The following is a 19,876-nucleotide window of genomic DNA, read 5'->3' on the forward strand; positions in this document are numbered from 1 at the left end:
CATTATTATAACCCTTTTGTCCACTTGATTTTAAAGATTATTTAGGAGACTGTGTCCCATTTCCAACCCATTTTTAATACTTCAGATAACACCGGACAGAACATTGACTATAATTTAACAGTTGGCTTTAGGTATTTTCAAGACTTTGACCTCCTACAAGATCTTTCCTACACTGCTGACAATTTGATCAAGGTCACCCATAGACAGCTCAAAATTTATGGGCTGTAAGATTTCACATGTCTATTCTTCCTATGGAAAACCAACTGCACACCTTACCTCAGTAACAGATTCACCTTTAGAAACTGCTCTAAAGAGAACTTGAACAGGACATTTACTCAAGGCCTGTTCTGTGTGTGAGTGGCTCATCGTATCAGCACGTTTTAGGTAACTGCTGAATAGAGCCAAGCGTGGTGGGTGGGACCAGCACTGTGTGCAGCAGCTCAGCGAACTGTATTTGCCCACAGGTCTGCTGACCGAGAGCAAGCTTTGGCCTGAGCCCACTAAAAAGCTCCAACACACATCAATTTCATGCACACACACACTGGTACTTATTGCACAACTAAGCTGCACATACTCCATGTCTAACGGAAGGGCCTAAGCTGCTTCTTTATAACAACAGCCAGAGAATTAAAGGCAGAGAAGACATCTCTTTTTCCCAGACAAAGCCTTCCAAACCTCATCTGATTAATTCCTTTGGAGGGCTGGATTTTAGCCGTAACTTGGGTTCTCAGTCTGATCTCATTTCTTTTAGTTTTGTGGTCTGACCCTTGGCATCATCTTACCAGTCAAGACAACATCTTGTCTGAGTGTCTTTGGCCAATATAGTCCTTTTTAGGAATTTTTTTCCAGACCTCTGCTATTGTTGCTTGATGCCTCATATGTTAGCCTCTTCTGTGGTGTCTTAATTGAACACAGATAACTACCAACCTTCTGATGGATCTGAAGGCTGATCCTTAACTACGTCCTGTCTCACAAACTCCTTACTTGGTGCCCTACCTGGAGAGAAAGGGAGAAGACACTGGCACAGCCACAGACATCATCAAAAGGCATTGGAAAGGTTTTTCAGCAACCAAATTTTTTAACTAAGCCATCTTCAATCTAAATATCCTTACCCTTATTTCTGCATTTATAGTCTCTACAAAATTCTACAAACATTCTCTTGGAGAATTTCAAAACTTTGCAGTGTCAGGTATGTTAGTTCCAGTATGATGGAAATATTAGAAAAACAAAGTCACTCCTTACATAGCACAGACATACTGTTTTACACAATAGGGCCAAGAAAAACTTAACTGGCCATGTGCATACGATATAAACAGAACTTTAGGTATCTGCTCATTAAATGTTTCCTCTTGCATAACACTTTATACCACGTTTACTTAACAAGGGTTTATTTTCCACTAATGAAATTATACCACTGCTGGTGCAGAGTGCAGCAGCAGCTGCTTGAAGAGATCTAAGAGTTGCACTGTTTGACAGAGGAGATAAAGAAGCATTTCTTATTTAAAAAAGCAGTAGATGAAATGTTGGGAAGCAGGTTGTAACACTGAAATAATCTGGTCCAAGGGCTATCCTGAAAGAAGTCCACAAATATTATCTCAGATGTACATGTAACAGATGTACACAGATCTAATTTTGGAATATCAGAGTATGTAAAAAAAAAAAAAAAAAAAAAAAAAAAATCCACCACCCACCAAAACAACTGGATAACAAAAACTAGCAAATATTCATTTCCCTAATCAGCCCCCACCTAGCTGGTGAAATCTAGAGAATTGCTCCTAAAAGTATGAAGGAGAAAAACACAGGCCTAAGGGAAAATTCCTTACATTCTGGACAAGCAGCATTAACTTTCCTTTGGATACACAAACTTAAAGACAACATTTTGAGTGAAAAACACAACCTAATGAAACAAAAACAATCAAAGCACATTTTTCCAGAAATTACCACAGTGGATGTGAAAAGAGTTATATATTGGTTATATATATGGTAGGGGTATCACTTAACATAACTGCACTACTTGAGGACAACCTGAATGTATGCATATATGTCTGATCTCAGAGGGATTAAGCAATTCCTGGAAAGTCTGAGTGCCTCTGAATAATACTGACATGATCAGGAGTGGAAAAATGCAAAACTAGATCTGGTCACCAGAAACCAGTCAAGCACAGTGCATGTCAGAAATTCAAGAAACAACCCGCAATTAAATATGCATTTTGGTCAGAATGCTCCAGTTTGTGGTCCATTAGCCCCATCTGGCCTGCAAAGTATTTCTATTTGCCCACTGTGTCTTCCTCTGAGGGAGCGAGGAGCAGTTGCTTGGACAGCAGATGCAGTCAGGGAAGCCAGGAGACTCCTGCTGTGTCTGCATGTGGTCCAGCACAAAGCAGCCAGAAGTCACTGCTTCCAAGTGTGAAAAAGAGAAATGGGGGAAAACCTGGAGAAATATGCTACTGCGTTAACCCACTCCACCAGTTCCAGCCTGATTCCGAGCATAACGTGATCTCCCTGGAAGATTTTGCTGGAGGTCATAAATATGCACTATTTAATCCCATTTTACTGCGGGGATAATTTATAACTGAGACGAATGTGGCCCTGATGCCTTAATGGCAGTGGTCATTTATCCTTTTCTTATTCAAGTCAGTGGAAGCAAGAAACCTCCCGATGCCATATCAAATGGCACAGGGTTGAACAGAGCAGTGATTCAGTCACAGACTTCTGCAGAGATTATGCAATTTTTGTTTCCTGTCAACATGTTCCTCCTTTCATTTGGTAGGACTGAAAATTTTTGCATAAAAGCAGTTCATTATTGAAAATGAAATATCACAGCACTCAATAAAAAGCCAAGGGGGGTAAGATGTTTCTTGAGCTGTGGCCCAGATATACCACACTACCATGCTATGCTCTCCTATCCCCCCAGCTTTCATTTAATTAACACAAAGGAAGGGAATGGAATTTTACTAAAAGTTTAGAAATTGCTCCTTCAGGGAAACTGATTCAAATAACGAGTCGTTCTTTTCACACGTATTCACTTCCAGTCTTAGGAATGTTCTTATTATTGTGGCACAATTTTTAGCTCAGAAAGAGAGAGAGAAAAAAAAAAAAAACACACCTCATCAAAATAGAATACATCACAAAAAATAGCAAAGCACATTATTAAAAAGCATCTTATAAATATTTTCTACTTAAAGCACACTCCCATTCTACAGTGCAGTGGTACCAAAATAGCCCAACAAGCACTAAATGAGCTTGTTCCAATGCTGGGCAACGCCACTGCACTAACATGGAGCTGCCCCTAAACCAAGGGACACGGTCTCAGGGACACAGGCAGCTGGACAGCTTTTGAGATCCAAGTCACGATTTTGCATAAGGAACTGCATAGTGATGTGTGGAGATACCTGCTTACTACACCTCTTGAACCTGGCTCTCAGTGCCATGCTTTACTTCAGGGTGTAGGAGCCCTTAGAAAAGATAATGCTTTGATTCTGCTTCATAACCCAACAGGAATTGATGTTATCTCTTTTTTACCTAGGCTCTCTGGGAGCTACTGTAAGACATTATCTGGGATAATAGTGGAATAACAGATGGATAGGGGAGTTAAATCAAGAGATCGTAGGAAAATTTAACTTAAATTTTAATTTAAAGCAGTATCATCATCTGCAAGCTGAACAAAATGCTTGGATACAAAGTACTGCATAGAGCCCAGAAAGTGACATCTTACTCTGACTGAAATTTCAGGCAAAGTTCTTACCAATGTCAGCTGAAGAAGAATTTAAACCAGCAGCATAAGATTTTAAATCCTTGGTATTCAGTTCTTACTAAGATCCACATGTGTGGATCTTTGTGTGAGCACACTATGTTCTGGATACAGTCATGAGACAATAAAGCTAATGGAGCTGAATCCCTCCCCTGATTCCTTATAAAAACATCATTGACATTCTCCAAAATCACAATAAAACCAACTAAACAACCCTTCTCTCATACATGTTGTTCTCTTCTATTTGTCCTACCAAAATCACATCTCAGTACTGACAGATTCAGCCTGAGAACTCCAAGGAACGGACTATCTGATGCCTGAAGCAGTTTCCTTATGTTCTTCTGCTGCTCTAACTAACTCTGCTGCACCAGAGAGATGCAATCATCTCTCTCTGATAACCCACAATATCAGCTTCCACCCCCACATGACAAATATTCAAACAAGTGCCTCCATGTTCCTCCCACATTTTCCTTCGTGCCTGGGAGAAAATCTCAGTAAACATCTGCAGCGCTACTTCATTATCTCCCTTCAAATTCCTTCTTAAGACTCCTCTTTCCTCTGATATCTAAAAAACCTGGCTCTCGATGCGCTCACTGTAGCTCAGTCATATTCTGGATCAGTACTGTCTCACTGTTTCTCTGAATTTTGCTGTCTGATTGTATCCATCTGTTGTCTGCTGTTTCTCCAGTTTAAGTTGGTTTGTCTCTCTGCTGTGTGGCTCTGTCTATCAGAAAGGCTTCCTGATGCATGACCCCTTCTTCAGGGCACCAGCATAACAGAGATCAGAGAAGGATTGCTGGAATCCATCCAAATCTGAAACTTGTATCAGAGACAATCTTTCATAGCCCGCAGCAAGCGAAACAGACTACTGCACTGTTCTAGAACATTTTGGAGTCCAATGCTCAATTCACATTTTTCAGTAAAAGCCTACCTACAACAAATTATGTGATTTTTCAAGGAAGCTGCATTTACTACTATCAAAGATTTTAAAATATTTTCTGCAGCAAAAATCAAGACAGCACTTCATTTTATGAAGTCAACATACAATACTTCACATCGTTACTTAAGCTTCAATTTATCCGTGTACACTCTGACACTATGTTAGCAGAGGGGTTGTGATTATTGACAGCATTTCAGTACCAACAGACCTTTACAAAAGAACCACTAGCAAACAAAGCATGCCATCCTTGGGTTTTATGGATTTCCAAAACTACTACAACAGCTTTTCAAGGTTTAAAAGTGTCACAAAATGTGACATCTGGCATGTGTGATCAGAGATTCCCATGTGTTCTCCTGACACTGTGAACCATGATGCTACCTTTAAAGAAATCAGCAGCCCCTTAGACAAGTAAGCTTGCAAAACTTAGTGGATCCAATTAAATTTATATACTGTTCTGTGCAAGATTGCAAAGGGTTATGATTCTAATTCAGCTTTCATTAGCCACCCTCTCCTGATTTTTTTTAAAACTGCTTAAGTTTAATTTCTGATTGATTATTCACATTTTTTTCCTTACGGCTTCAAACATATTCTTACAGTATGTATTACAGCTTGCAGAAGTTTCCTTCTGTATTTTTGTGAAGTTGACTCCTTGATCAGCTCATGAAATATCTGATTATAACAACATGGATGGCTCAAAAAACTATAGAATCAATTAGCACCAAATTTTCTTCAAATAGAAACCTGGTAAATCAGTATTATTTTTAGAATCCTGTAAGAACCATCAGTTTTAGCACATCTCAGTTCCATTTATTTCTCTCTGACTGGGCAAAAAAAACCCCACAAACCAAAATCACCTTTTCTCAGCTTTTTATACTCTCAAGGGCCCAGAGGTAACCAAAGAAGAATTTCCAGCTCTACAACATCCTTGGCAAGAGGAAGTATGTTGAAAGCATGATGATAGAGGTAAGAAAGTGGAACAGCAAGCACCCATATTTTTATGGATAATGCTCCTCCTGTAAATCACAAACTGAGATTTGTAGTTTTCTGTGGCACACAGTACAGGTTTGAGAAGATTCCACTGGAACACTACAGCAGCAAAAGTGTACAATAACCTTTTGGGAGCTGGACTTGTAACAGAGGAGCGAGAAGAAGGAGAGGAGAAGAAAAGAACCTCCTAATTATGGAGCAGTTAAAAAAAGCCTTGGAGATCGAACTACTGCTGACGGCAACAGAGAACAGATTTGCACCTCTGACAGACATCCTTATAAATATGGCTCTTCCTTGTTCATGGTTCCCACAGAATCAGAATGAAACCTCTCAGACCAAGTTAGTTTCCCTCAGAACTGAATTAAATTATCTAAATATTTCCCGAAGCCGTATTTCTGACTACTCATTGCTGACTATTGCAGGAGAGAAGCAACAGTTTATACCACTCACTTATTCCATTAAAAAGGTCTGTAAAATCACTATGAGAACTACAATCAAATATAATTATAAACCGAGGCAACTTTGTTCTCTGAAAGTACCTGTACTTCCTGTACCAAGTTTTTGGGTCAATATTCTTAATTAATGTCGCATTAATTCTTCTCCATGGCAACCTTTTTAAGGTCATTTTTACAAAATGTTCTCAAAATGTATTCCTTTGATTAAAGAACACACAATTTCATTTCATTATAACAAGAAATCCCTTTTTCCTTACCAAGTTCAATTTCTATTTTGTGACGTGCCTTTCCTCTCTATAAACTTGTGTCCTACCAATTTTGCCTGAGGTAATCAAGAAAAATTAAAAGAAAAGCATTTGTAATGACTGCACCACCTATTGTATCTTGTTTTTTGAAGACTTATTTTTTACATCATTAAGTGATAAAATGCTGCAGACCAGCAACCACAATGAGGTCGTGGAATGTGCTTGCCATGTTTCTCCTCAAGCCATTCACTGACACAGCAGTTATCTGCTTATCACAGTGCAAACTGTATTTCTGCTTTAGAGTAATCCACTTCCATACTTGATCTTTGGTCAATATTTACAGGAAGCCTTCAGCTGCCTACACCACTGCTTTTGGTGGTCATCTGAGAGGTGATGCCATCCAACAGATGGCATGGAAGTCGTGCCAATATTAGACCTCCTTTTTGCTTGGTGAATGATACTCACTGAGACAGCATATCCCAGGTCTCCACACCAGGGGAAATACCGGCAGCATCAGTTTCTGTAGAAGCCTGGAAGGCAAGGTGGCTAATGTTTGGCTAACTGTGGAGCCAAACAAGGATTGTTGGTGGCAACAGCCAAGCACTGTTTGCATTAACATGCTGTGAGAAAGAACAGGATGTGGCTGATACAGATGAAGGGCAGCACTTTCCTGGGACAGACATCCTTGTTCTGGCTCCTGGAGAAGAGCACAACACAGGACAGCACAAGTGCAGGAGTGAGGTCAAAAAGTGGGAATGGAATGTAGGGGGCGGACCAAGACCACCAAATACCTCCAACTCCTTTCCATGCTGATGCAACCACATTGCAGATTCCAGATGCTGTTTCAAGTTTTTCACATCTCTAACTATTTCATATTAACCAGCACTGGAAGTCTAATGCAGTTCCCTCAAGCCAGGGTTTGGGTATTCTCAGTTTAAGTAAGAATGGGAGAACTACATGAGAGTTTAGGACTCAGGAAAGCCTGACAGTACATATGTGAGTTTCCCACCCCTGGCAGCTCCTTTCCAGTTACAAATATACTCAGGAGACATATTATACCAAAGGGCAAAATACTTCTTTGGATAGAGTAGGCTGGAGGAAAAAGAAGACCACTCTAGTTAAACATCCACACTGCTGTAGGCTTTCCCAGTCAAGCTCCAGTACACCTTAGGGATGGGGAAAGAAAAGTTGGCTTGTGCTGACAAATCACAAGGATGACAAAGTACAGGATTTAAAATTCTAGCTAGGCATCTGCAGAAACAAAAGGGGAGCAGAGAAGCAGCTGACTGAAGTGCTGGCAGATACAGCTGGCAGCAGATCATTCTGAAGACAAGGACAGGCATATCACAGCTCCCTCCAAAGTCAGCCTGCTCAGGCTCTTTGGACTGGATTAAGTAGAGATGAAGAATTCAGAATTAAGAGAATATTAAAAAATAAAAAACCCACAGATAGGCAAATCTCACAACAAATTCTGCAGCTGAAATGAAGCAGTTACTCCTGCAATAAAATGGAATCCTCAATACCTGTTAAAACCTAAACACAAATATGCTATCTAAAATGTAATTAACCCCCTAGAAAAAATTGCCATTTCTCACTGCCTACTCTTTTCTCTCTTAGGGCTTACATTGGGTAAACAAAGTGACTTTGTCCAGTCACAAGCCCATCTTTTATCTGGAAAACTCTCTTTTAAAAAAATGTCTCTCTCAGCTACACTTCCTTTAAGGAATGATGCTCTCCATCAGTTTCATATCCTATACAGGCCAGTGATTGTTCCTACAGGACTAAGTCTCCTTTGGGGCAGCTTCATGAAGCAAGTCATTACTGGCTTGGGGTCTGTAAAATGGCTTTGCTTGAATTTAGCTGCCAGAAAGCCTAGAAAGAAATTCTCTAAATATTCCTTTGACAGTTGAAGAGAGAGGTCTGCAAGATAGTGATAATGCAACTTCAGACAGCTTCCAGATGTGTAGTGATGGTCAGACAAGCTCATTTCCTTAAGCAGAGTCTCTTATCTGGAAGGGGTGGAGAAAACTGGCAAGGCCAAAACGTAAAAAAAGAACACCTGTCCAGCAGTAGAGTGAACCATTCACAGTTGAAATAAAATGGCAGACTAAGGATGAGATCACCCAACCTGGATCAGGAATTTCTAAAGTCAACAGAAGCCTACAGATGAGTCTGCACATAGATTCATTGGCAAAGGCTTATCATCTACCAGAAAATATACTGCATTACATCATAGATGAGCTCAATGCAGTCCTGACTATCTTGACCTCTTCTTTGTTTTTCTCTGACTATGCTCCAACTTCTTATTTCTAGTTCTGTTTTCCACAGTGAATGGCCTATTATTGTCTGCAGGGTTCCAGTTTCAGTCCTGCCAAGGCCCTGTATAATGACATTATTATTCATAGGTGGCAGTGTCATTGCTATTACCTTTCTAGCCATACAAAGATGCCCCTGTGCAGCTGTCTTGGGTTATTCAAAATGAAGACATTTTTATCCCTTGAATTTTTAAATTCCTTCAAGCTCTTACCTTTCTATTTGCTCATATTAACAGAGCCTTACTTTTTAGCATTTCTCTGTGAGTTACATTTAAGAAGCTGACAGAGAACCGGTGATCCCAAACAAAACAGGTGAGTGACTTGGTGAGAGACAGAGAGACACGGGTTTAATTATTGTGTTTATATAGTGTTTAATTATTGTAAACACATAATTCTTTTCCTAGCCCTTCCCACTCTCACTTTTCATAAATACCCCAAGGTCTACAACCCACTGTGAGTGAGACACTGCTGCAGGACAGAACAGAGGCTGGGCATCACAGCAGAATGAATACCTCTAGCACAGAATCAGGGTCTAAGCCAAAGGAGCCTCTCCTGTAGTTCAATATCAGTTCCTATTGACCAGGACCCCTGAAGCTGCTCTGCATATATACAGAGAAACACCCCTGGGTGTGGCTGCTCCTGTCATTATACACAACAACTGGTCATGTGAGACTTCTCGCACAAAATCAGTGTCCTGCAACTCCACACTGATCCCCATAATGTTTGTCATCATTGTGAGATGACAGTTTTGAGGACCTAAAATGACAGTTTCTACCAGTCAAAAAGGAGGAGGAGTCCACACTTGTAATCGCATCTCTCTCGTGCTTATCCACTCTCTTCGTTTTGGTGAAACCAGAAAGCAGCACATTCTCAGAACTCTTCTCCATGAGACAGGATTTAGTTTAAGTTTAATTAGCTTAATGCTCATGTTTATTTGAGGTTGCATCTCAAATCCTGTGTTCAGTTTTGGGTCCCTCATTTCAAGGAAGACGTTGAGCTGCTGGAATGAGTCCAGACAGGTAAGGGCAATGAAGCTGATGAAGTGTCTGGAGTAAGTCCTGTGACAGGTTACTGAGGGAGCTGTGGTTGTTTAGCCTGGAGAAAAGGAAGGACGGAGGGACCTTATCACTCTCTAAAACTACCTGAAAGGAGGCTGTAGCCAGAGTCTCCTCCCAGGCAACCAGCAACAGAACAAAAGGACGTAGACTCATGCTGTGCCAGGGGAGGTTCAGGTTGGACATGAGGAAGAATTTTTTAACTGAAAGTTTCGGTGCTGTGCTGGGATCGACCCAGCCTCTGTCGCACCTTTCTTAGGAGAACCTGGATTGACACAGTGTGACACAGCTTGACACTGTGTGACAGTCTCTATCTGTTAGACAGAAATAGCTGTATTTCTCAGACAGAGACTAGCACTGCAAAAATGACTTCACTTAAAGTTTGTGAGGCCCATAAATACCCTCTAATGGTGGCCATAAAACTCATCAATAAATGGATCACAATCTTTAATGAGCAAGTAAAAGGAAAGGAGTACAACATCACACAAAGGAGTGCTGTAGATATTTGTTGTTTTATGGTTTCCATCTGTCCAACTGATGGTTTTCATCTGCAGATCTGACCTGACAGTTTAAAAAAGGGAAAGCAATAGCTTCATGTCTCATTGGAGAAGCCTTGCCAAGACAAACAAATTAAAGAAAGGGTAAAGATAACTGTGGATAAAGCCACCATCTTTGTTATTTCCTTGTTAATCCTATTTCATCAGTTTAGTTAACCTTAGATGACAGTGTTCAAATACCTGAGTGCCCAGAAGGGCTTTTAACACAAGTGGCCCAATGACAATAAAACTATACATAACCTAGAATTGCTTTTGATATATATGTTTCTGTGAAGAAGTTTTAATGATAATTTCCCGTGAAATTTCATTCTTCAAGGAACCTTCAGCACAGAGATAAACAGACCACAGACTCTGCAAAATTGCAATGACTTTTTTTTTTTTTTTTTTAAATAAATGCTAAATATTTCAGTCATGAGTCTTCTTGCTGGATATCATAAGAAGGATCGAACAAGGGAACATGTAAAACTTAATTGGCTCATAATTGCCAAAAATTTCTATATGATGCAGATGTTATTCACTGGTGCCAGAACCTGAGTGCAGGGCCAAATAACTAAAAACAAAGTTAATTTGGTGAGGGGGATGCCTCTAACCACAAGCAGCTGGCATAGCCAATGCAGACATAAATGGATTTCTTAAGTTCCAGTGGCGCTCTTAAGAACTGCCTGCAGCCAATCTGCTCTATTTTGCTATCAAATTACTTGAGAGAGACCAAATTTTGATAGCTCCTGTTTGCAGGGCTTCTTTAAAATGTATTCCTTAACTGTTGTGCAAATATGCACCAGCAAAAAAAGTTATCCATCAACCATTACATATCCAGTTACTGCCATCTCACAACAGAAAGGCAAAATATATAGAGATACACACTAACTCTGCTCTCAGTGAGGCACAGCTACAGATGGAGCAGTGAAAGCTAGGAAAGTTCTGCATCTCAACTTGGGCTGACCCTGAAAAGAAGGAAGCAGGGGCTGAGCTCCAGGGACAACCCTTCTGCAGCACTTAGAGCTTGGAATTAAGATGTTCAAGTGCTAATAGAACCATGTGTGAAAGAAGACTTACAGATGCTGAACTCAGCCAGTTTTCTCATCAGGACACAGCAATTCACAAAGAAATTAACAAGATATTCCTTCAACCCTCCTTCCTAGCACAAAACAGAGGGAGATGAGGTTGTCCATCAATACCAACATCGCTTGCCTGTCACAGAAGAGCAGCGTCCAGAGGCTATCATTTACAGCCTGTGTCACTGAACAAGCTCATTACATTCTGCCCTGCTGATCCCAGAAGGTAAACCTGCTCTTTTGAATTAAGGAATCTTTCTCCATGTAATGCATAGACTGTGTACAAAGCAGCAATTACATCTGCCTTCCCTTCCCTTCCCTTCCCTTCCCTTCCCTTCCCTTCCCTTCCCTTCCCTTCCCTTCCCTTCCCTTCCCTTCCCTTCCCTTCCCTTCCCTTCCCTTCCCTTCCCTTCCCTTCCCTTCCCTTCCCTTCCCTTCCCTTCCCTTCCCTTCCCTTCCCTTCCCTTCCCTTCCTTCTGAAAACATTCGAGTTTTTTCCTTTTGCTTCAGTTCAGCAGCCATGTGTGACACATGTGAGTTGAAGCAGAATTTCACACTGTATCCTCAAAACAAAACAGGGCTGACAGAGAGGCTGGCATGTAACAACTGCCCTTCACAGAAAGCGTGCTCTTTCTGGATGGAAAGCAGCTCAGCATCTCACTCTGCCATAACTTAAATATGTAACCAATGACTATCACACACCAGATCAACAGTGATCCTTCAGGACAGCAGCACTCAGAAACGCTGGTACAGACACTGAATTGCTCACTGCATCACCCTAATAAATAGATTTGGGTACTTTCTAGTCTTTCTTTATATTGAAAAATTATGGAAAGCCTGGGTTCAGTTCACAACTGCAGAGTTTACTTTATACCAGCTTGAATGAAGTGCCAGTTTCCTAGATTTAAGCAGTGTGAGTGGGATCTCTCCAATGCACTTCAAACTCTTACTCATGGAGTGACATATTGATACCCTAGAGATGGTTCCCTTAAAAATTGCAGTGGCAGGAGATACTCTTGGTGTATTATTAAGATCTCAGTGTTTCATCTTCACAATGGCCAAACAGCCAGAACAGGAGGTTTGTGACTCCTTCACAAGATAACATTACATCTACATGATTTGCCTTGTCCAAACTGAAGCACAAGAAAATGGATGGCCCAGATCTGCCACCATTTCTTTGCTTGTTCTGCTAAAAGAGTACCACGTGATGGAGAAATTGTCAGCAGCCACTTCCATTGCTGTATTTTCCCTAACAACATTAGAAAGTAAGGCACAGGAAAAAAAGTATACAAATAACTCTGAAAAGCCTTTTGACAAGGCTTTGTAAATGTAAATACCTTCATTTTGAAGAAATCACTGCAAATGTGTATGTGCATTTCAAATATTGTTTAGGAAACTTCAGCTATCCATGCAAATAAAAGAATAATTTAATCTATTGTAAGACTTTCAGAATTGGTTCAATATAATAAAAATATTCAATGTCTTTGGGTGATTCATCTAAAAGAGGAATTAATTAACCCTTAAGAATATTATAAATCACCAACACTAATGTACCTAAAAAAACTATTTTAATCTTGAAGACACAGTATACAGTGAAGGGAAATACAAAGCTATAATATCCTTATGTAACATCATGATGCACCATGCAGAGGAAAAATAAGACCTTGGAAACTCTCAGGCATTTTGCTTTCATAAGACACTTTTGAGTATTTTTCAAAACCCGAGAGGATACAGAGAACACTTGCACTATAAGTTACCATTTCCATACTGGGCAAGTGGACTTGGGGTAAGAGGACTGACCCCAGTGCTGTGGGGGTTTTTGGAGTAGGCAGCAATTTTGCTTTATACAAGCTCCCAGGGGAATAAGAAAGTTTTAAATGGTTGGTTTTAAATGAGAGTTTGATTCTACATGACTTTCAACCCCACACAAACTTAATTTAAGCCTTGTTTTATAAAGATATCTTGACAGCACTGGATAATTAAGACATAAAGCAAAGTGTTATATGAAAGTTATTAGGCTCTAAAGCAAATGATTTTCATAACTTTTCTTTGTGGTTGGTGCCTATAAGACACCTTCTCTAATTGTTTTAAGGGAAGAAAAAATGTCACCACATTCTTGATACAACAGAAACACATTGCTAATCACCTCATGACACACGATGCCTCACTTTAGGTGCAGATGCTTACACTAGTAATTTTCTGCAAACCTGTAACCCACAAGATTCTTCTATTAAAAAGAAACAACCAGGAACTCTGAATACCACCAAATTTATCTTCACCATCCAAAAAAATCAGTACATATCTTGTATTCAAACCGCTTTTGTGTTTGGACTTATGTACTTTAGTCTCCAATTCTGTTTGTGAACAGCCTCAGCCAGCTGATTAGGCAACAGTCAGAAAGGATTTGGCAGCTAACATCTGCAACAGGCTGTTGCGGTCCTGCAGCTGCTAACAATGTTTTCCAGCTGCTAGCTGTCTGGCCATTCAAGAGCACTTGTGACTCTTTCAAACCACTTGACAAGGTCGTAGAGGAAGTTTCCTTGGGGCTAGGCTTGGCCCACTGGGCACTATCAACCAGCAGCCAACTCCCGTCCTCATGACTGAGGATAATTAACATCTACAATAACATACTATAGGATGAGACAGCTTTTCCACCACTGCCAATTTCTACAACTTCATAGTTCTGAGCTAAGTCTCTAGCCCAGATGCTGAGACAGCTTCCTCTATGAAATGGGGCTGACGTGTTTGTTTGGGGATGCTCAATTCAGGGTGGTCCTCTTGGCATCCCACAGCCCAGGCCTCCTATGTATTTCTCTGAAGAAACAAGGAATGGCTGTTAGATCAACGTGGGCCTGTTGTTGCCTCTGATTATCACTAAGAATTTAAAGACCAACATACTCCACAAAATTGAAATGTGAAGTGTCTCCTTTACATAAAGAGCCTAACACACAGAACTGAACCACTCCACCAGTGCCACACACCAAAAGGCTGCTAAAACTGAAACCCACGCTCATGTCCTTAAAAGAACAAACCATCCTTGCCCATTTTATGCAAAGCTAGAACACTGTAGCAGTCTCCCTTCTCTTGAATGTTTGTGTTTTCCTTTCCTCTGCAGTATTAAAGCATGAAGAGACACTTGGGGAAGGCTTGAAATGCTTATCTGACAATTTACCTGCATCTTCAAACTATCTGGCAAATGGCCAGAACTGCAGGGAGTGTTGATAAATTTCTACCATTGTTAAAGACCAGGAAGTACATTTTAGCCTCAAACTACTATAACTTCTGTTTGAATTGTATTAAAAAAATCATCCCTCAAGATATCTGGTGGCAGATAATTCCCCACGGTCTCATGATGCTGCTCAGTAGTAGACATGTATGTATCAATTAATTGGCACTTTCTCAAGAACCATGCTCATACTCCCAGACAGCCAAATGAAAACCAGCTCTAATGATTTGTCTTACCCAATTTGCTTTGAACAAAGCAATGATTTCATCTCCCAAAAGTTGTGAAAGGTTTAATAATCTTTTATTCTCAGTCAGCCATTTCCCATTCTCAGCCGGGATTATCACCATGTTTTGCATAGAACAGTTCATGCCTGCTCCTGAGCCACAACTATGCTATGATAAACCGCTAAGCTCAAGTAGCATTCTGGAGTGCTTAGTACATAAAAGAGAGTATGTATGCCCACAGAGCTTCAATTTTGCATGTATGTTGCGACACAAATATTTATTTATTTATTTATTTATTTATTTATTTATTTATTTATTTATTTATTTACCCCACCCTTCCCCCCCCCCACTTCTTTCTACCTAGAAAGATAAGTACTTGTGCCTTAGGTTTCAGGTCTGAGCCCTGTTGAAGTTAGCAGCAAAATTCCCCCTGACTTTAAGGGGACTGGTTCACTCTGTGCTGTTCTTACACAAACTCAAGGCTTTTAAAAACAGAAAAAAATCGTCTTTATTTTGCAAGTTATTGCAGTACCATACCGGTATTCTGAACAAATATAGCCTGTGTCTTGAGGAATTTATGACCCATATCTTAATGTGTAGTCCTAATATTTCAAGATACTGACTTGGTCCCATTTGATATTATCTGAATGGGTCCACATGAATTCTTTGAAGCATCTGAGCTCAAAGATGTAATGCACAGTATGAATTACTGTCCTCTTTCTTTCTGTTTTCATTTCAGTTTAAAAAAAATTTAGATCCAATACTTGCATTTTTAGTCCTATAACATGACTGCTCTTTTTAATGAACAGCAAGCAGCTACCCCATTACTACTGTTCTTTCCATTTCATAAAAAAAACTCTAATGACAGGAAAATGCACTTAGACTGGGGGTTTTATTGTCATGGAGCTCAGTCTTCCATTGGTTTCTAAACTCTACAGAATAAGGTGTTATCACTGTAAGAAGTCACATTAAAAAAAAAAATAAAAAATAAAAAATAAAGAAAAAAAGAGACAAAATCAAAATCCCCTAAAAATATTCTTCTCTATAAACAGCTTGAATTTCTTTTAAAGGTGATTCCAGATTCCTTAAGCAGGTCTCTTTTTAATCAAGTCATCAAAGTATTTTTTCTTAATCAAGTCATCAAAATTCTCAGAAACTCAAGTTTCTAAGGACTCAGACTGATGATGGAATAGTTTGCTTCTAGCCTGCATTCTGAAATAAATCTTGGAGCATTTCAAAACCAGTAATTTTCATGTACAATGCTACACAAAGCATTTAAAGTGCTTGTGTGGGCACTTCTGAAAGGCTCCTTCATTTGGCACCTTCCCATCTGATTCCAGCAATATGGGCCGGCCACGTGTTTTTGCAGCGGAAAATAGGATAGATGTTATTTCAGATGAGAGAGCCAACTGCACGCAACTGAAAGGACTATGGAAGACCTGATTTCTATTTCTGGTCTCATCCCAAGGAGAATTGTTCCTGGATGGTGCTGGTAACTCATATCAGAGCCCCATGCCTTAGTTTTTCCTCTGTAACAAGAAGACATCTTCTGTGAAGCACATCACAGGAAGTCTTTTATAGAAAACCACTCCTTAAAAGTTCACCTCTTTTTAAAATTAAGAATCTCTTTGCCTTTGCAATGAAGACTTGGTGATGAACACATAGGTCACAATTTTTCCCCCTGAAGAACACCAGGGAAGATGTTGCCTTTGTTTCTAATGCAAACCGAACTGGGTTTCTAGGCCATGATCCCACTAGCTGCTCTCGTGCTTTTCAATCCGTGATTCAAGGGAATCTCAGTGGATGCATTGACTGAGCAGGATCACTTCCAACAGCCACAGCTCACTACTTTCTTCAGTTAGATACAAATCATTTTCTTTTAAAAAGAAAAATGTTCTCAAGACAGCTGCAAATAAGACGCAAGTTTTATTCCTGGGGTATTATTTACGAAATTTTATCTGTTTTTTGGCTCAGATCTCAAGCTGTAGGAAATTGCCACAGATCCATTAGAGATCCATTATCATTAAAATGAATAGTAATTGGGAACCAGAAGACACAGTGGTTTAGGGAGGGCACTAACTTTCTGCCGTCTATTTGTCTAGACTTCTCCATGATGAGAATTGAGTAACACCATTTAGCCTTGTTTGAGCTGAAACGTTTCAGCAGCTTTTCAAAGATGACCTTCACAAATGTGTATCTGAAGATATATACATACACATATATATAAAGATGCTATATTTTCTGGGATTTTTTGTGATGTGAAAATTACCAAAATTTCTGCACAGTCACAAGAGGACTATCTTAATTTATTATGAATATATGACGAAGAATGGTTTGTAACTTTATGACTGATGGAAAGTAAATGTATTTGGAATATTATTTCATCATACCCGCTAGGTTTTAAGTTCATTTTTCTCTCCAAAATTCAAGACTTTGTTATTCCATTTAAATAATAAGATTTAATTCTTATACAATCAAATTTATGAGTTTAGATTGTCTCCCTATTTGATTATAAAGAAATGCTGTTATTTCTCCATGTACACATTATGGAAACAGTCACCAAAATTTTGTTCTGCTTCATTCCTGCCTTTTTTTAATTTTTTTAAAATTTATTTTGCTTTATTTAAAAAAAAAAGTGGGAAAACTTTGGGAAGGTTTTAAAATTTTGGGAGAGAGACCTTTTTAGCATGCCTTATCCTGCAAGAAATTATTATTTATTTTGTTTCAGAGAAGGGTAAGTTTTAAACTGACCTCCACCCTTTTCTATGGAGGTGTCATTTCAGATGGTACAGGACTTTCTTGTTCAGCAGAAAATGGCGCAGTGAGATGGCAGAAACTGGAAACTGAAGTAAAAAAAAAAATCACAGGTGAAGTAACTGACAACTGAAACAAGCTGATCTAAAGGCTTGTGAATTTTTCAGTTTTTAACATCTCAGTTTGATCCTAAATTCCTGCTCTGTCTGAACAAGAAAGTTGATGCAGGGATTATCAGTAATGCTTTATGGCTTATGTTAAGAAGGGACTCAAATGAGCTGAAACATAACTGCTCCTTCTGTTCTTAAAATCTTTGAATCATCCATAAAAGTTTTTTACCAAAACCACAGTAGATAAGAGAGAAGACTGTAAATATTTCTGAACAGGAAAAAAAAGAATCAAATAATCCCTCTAAAAAAAGTCCACATATTTATGTGAGGATTTCAGCAATAACTTGAAAATATAAAGTACAGCTGAACTGTGAAGTCCCTTTTAGACAGAAAAAAACCTGCTAAAAACCTGTAACACCAGTAGCATTTCTGGCACATCCCTCTTTAAGCGTTGTTTTGTGCCCTGCCAACCTCCCTCCCGCCTTACTCACCCATCAACCTAATTTCTCACTCTTGCACTTCTTTTATCACTTCCCTTATCATTCTGTTCTTTTGGGTTTGCTTTTTTTCTTTTGACATTATCAGGCCCAGCTATAAGTGGCACTTCTCCCTGGCACTTCAAGGCAATTTGACATCCTTCCCTTGTGCACACAGCACAGGCAGTCAGGAGCAGAGTGGAGTCATCAGGAAAAGACCCCAGACCCTGAGGGGATGGAGAAACCTAAGCCCCTGCTACCACCAACCCCCCTATCACATGCTGGACCCTGTGGCAAGATTAATGAGCATAGTTCCTTTTTCAGGAGCAATCCTGTGTAGCCTTTGCTGCACTCTAGCAGTTCCTGCATTTTATGAGTGAAACTGAGAACAAAACATGTAGGAATGTCACTGGCAAAGTGGGCGAGCAAGGAAAGCATGAACTGGATACCAACATGAGAAAAGCTCCTGCAGAAATGTGCTAAATGTGAAACCCTTAAAGGTTTTTTTATGAGATACAGGGGCTGTAACGCTCATTTGAAAAGTAAGGAGTCGGGATAAAATTTGTTGCAAAAAGTTTGATTTGCTGACAGACCTGATTGTGTTGGCGTAACTCCCCTCTGGGACTTCAGCAGTGTTGTGGAGTGAGGGAGAGCAGGACCAGGCTGCAGATGTGTCTGTCATTTGTTTTGCGTGCAGAGGATTTTCCCAGGCGGCTACGCTCAGCAGCAGCTATGCACCCCAACTCACTTGTTTGCTCACAGCTGCAGGTTTATTCTTAGTTTCAGGAATGCAAATCCTTGTGGACATAGTAATGACTTCATGTCAGCAAGGAGACAGGTTTTCCCCTCAAAATACTTCTCTTTGTGGACAGGTCAGTTTCCAGATGAGGTGGATGAGGGGGGTTTAGTCACATCTGATTCTTGAACCACATTAGTCATTTGAGGTATCAAAAAGACTTGCCTGGATTAGACTGCTCTTGCTAGCTCTGTGACATGTAATTACATGCAGCGCAGCACGTCTCATTAAAAACTCCACTCAAGGCATGAGACTGAAGCGTAAGATAGAGCCAAGCTCCTTCTGCTCTGCAAGCCCATGAAGAAAAGTGAGAGGACAAACACTGCAGGTGGGGCTGGCAGGGTGGTGCTGTCCCCATGTCCCGGCAGAGCAGAAGGAGCTCCAGCCCACAGGCCATGGTGACAATTGGTGCTCATGATGCCATGCAACTTGTGGGCACACAGTGGCATGTCAAGAAGCCAGGGTGATGCGCTGTGTGATGTGGCTTTATAAGACTTGATCTTTGTAAGATCAGGCCTCTCTCTATTCTCTTCTGCTCGCCAGAGCAGGTATTGGCTCCTCGACCAGGCCAAGGCTATTCAAAGGAACTCAGGCAAACACAAGGATAATAAAAAGATCCCACATTTCTCTATGAACTAGGAGGGCAAAGCATGTTTCTTTGACACATTTACCCCAGAAAATCCAGGAAAATGTCCATGCATATTCACAAAATACTTCTTCCAGACATTCCAGTGCATGGACATCTCTGAGAACAACATGCACCCAAAATTATCCTGCTGTTACCTGGGAAAGAGTTCAGGTCTTAATGTAATAAATGAACAAGAACATTAATCAGGCAAGAACACCAAGGTTTCTATTTCTTCCAAAAGTTGATGGATTATAGTTTGCCCATTTAGCCTTTAATATTTATTGCAATGATTCTGAATATCC

The 19,876-nt window shown here is 40.0% G+C and overlaps 1 protein-coding gene across 4 annotated transcripts in view; it reads right to left on the reverse strand.

The window, feature by feature from the left end:
• Positions 1 to 19,876, reverse strand: part of NOX4 (NADPH oxidase 4) — a 108,598-nt gene that overhangs the window by 21,883 nt on the left and 66,839 nt on the right. The window lies entirely within an intron of this gene.

The sequence above is a fragment of the Hirundo rustica genome, chromosome 2 (assembly GCF_015227805.2).
Source record: "Hirundo rustica isolate bHirRus1 chromosome 2, bHirRus1.pri.v3, whole genome shotgun sequence".
Classification (NCBI taxonomy): Eukaryota; Metazoa; Chordata; class Aves; order Passeriformes; family Hirundinidae; genus Hirundo; species Hirundo rustica.